This window comes from Rhinolophus sinicus, linkage group LG04 (assembly GCF_036562045.2).
Source record: "Rhinolophus sinicus isolate RSC01 linkage group LG04, ASM3656204v1, whole genome shotgun sequence".
Taxonomy (NCBI): domain Eukaryota; kingdom Metazoa; phylum Chordata; class Mammalia; order Chiroptera; family Rhinolophidae; genus Rhinolophus; species Rhinolophus sinicus.
In genome coordinates this window covers 117,700,416-117,702,278 of record NC_133754.1, presented here as the reverse complement: position 1 = coordinate 117,702,278, position 1,863 = coordinate 117,700,416, and the positions used below count along the sequence as shown (strand labels likewise).

At 36.8% G+C, this 1,863-nt stretch overlaps 1 pseudogene; it reads left to right on the top strand.

The window, feature by feature from the left end:
* Positions 1-205: 205 nt before the first annotated feature.
* On the top strand, positions 206-565 carry LOC109459441 (large ribosomal subunit protein eL34; annotated as a pseudogene).
* Positions 566-1,863: the final 1,298 nt, after the last annotated feature.

Below are 1,863 nucleotides of genomic sequence, written 5' to 3'. Positions count from 1 at the left end.
AAGACCTATTCTCTGAAAACTCATAAGACACAAGAAAGAAACTGAACAAGACACAAAATAAATGAGATGTCCCTTGCTCATGGATTGGAAAAAATTAATATTGTTAAAATGCCCTTACTACTTAAATTAATATACAGATTCAACGCAATGCCTATTAAAATACCAAAGGCAGCTCTTCCAGGGACGGTGTCTACAGGCATTCAGAATGGTCCAGCGTTTGACATACCATAGGAGGCTGTCCTATAATACCGCTGCTAACAAAACTAGGCTATCCTGAACCCCTGGTAATAGAATTGTTTACCTTTATACCAAAATCTTTGCACCAAAATCTGCATGTGGCGTGTACCCAGGTCAACTCCGTGGAGTTCGTGCTGTGAGACCTAAAGTTCTGATGAGGTTGTTTAAAACGAAAAAACATGTCAGCAGGGCCTATGGTGGATCCTGTTGTACTAAATGTGTCCGTGACAGGATCAAGCGTGATTTCCTTATCGAGGAGCAGAAAATCGTTGTGAAAGTGTTGAAGGCACAAACACAGAGTCAGAAAGCTAAATAAAAAAATGAAGCTTTTTTTTTTTGAGTAATAAAAATAATTAAAAGGCCAAAAAAAAAAAAAAAAAAAACCCAAAAAAACCCCCACAAAGGCATTCTTCTCAGAATTAGAGTAATTCTGAAATTTACATGGAACCACGAGACCCCAAATAGCCCAAGAAACATGGAGAAGGAACAAAGTTGGAGTTATCATGCTCCCTGATTTCAACTATACTACAAAGCTATAATAATCAAAACAATATGTTATTGGCATAAAATAATATATAGATCAAGAAAAAACAATAGAGAGCCCAGAAATAAATCCTAATTTATGTGGTCAATTAATCTACAGCAAGGGGGGTAAAGATATACAATGGGTTAAAGGCAATCTCAATAAATGGTATTGGCAAAACTGGACAGATACATGCAAAAAATCTAATTGGATGACTTTCTTATAACATACAAGGTCTGACAATCAAGTTCACAAACTTGTTACAATGATATTCCTAGACTTTTTTGATGTATCAGAGGAATTACTAATTGTGAATTTGTACCAACTGGACAAACAGTTAACCAAGTTTACTATTTGGAAGTGCTGAAAGGGCTGCGAGAAAAAATTAGATGACCTGAACCTTTTGCCAATAATTTTTGGCTCTTGCATCACGACAAAGCACCAGCTCCCACGGCACTGTCTGTGAGGGAGTTTTTAGCCAGTAAACAAATAACTGTATTGGAACACCCTCCCTACTCACCTGATCTGGCCCTCAATTACTTCTTTCTTTACCCAAAGATAAAGAAAATATTGAAAGGAAGACATTTTGATGACATTCAGGATATCAAGGGTAAGATGAAGACAGCTCTGATGGCCATTCCAGAATAAGAGTCCCAAAATTGCTTTAAAGGGTGGACTAGGTGCTGGCGTCAGTGCATAGCTTCCCAAGGGGAGTACTTTGAAGGTGACCGTAGTGATATTCAGCAATGAGGTATGTAGCAATTTTTCTAGGATGAGTTCGTGAACTTAATTGTCTGACCTCATATACAGCAATAGACTCAAAATGGATTAAAAACTTAAATGTTAGGCCTGAAGCCATAAAACTCCTAGAAGAAAACATAGGCAGTAAACTCTTTGACATAGCACTAAGCAATATCTTTTTTTGCTAGAGCTCCTTAAGCAAGGGAAACAAAAGAAAAAAAGGACACATAGAACTACATCAAACTGAAAAGTTTCTGCACAGCGAAGGAAACCATCAACACAATAAAAAACAACCTACTAAATGGGAGACAATATTCACAAATGATACAACAGATAAGGGGTTAATATCCTAAATATATTAA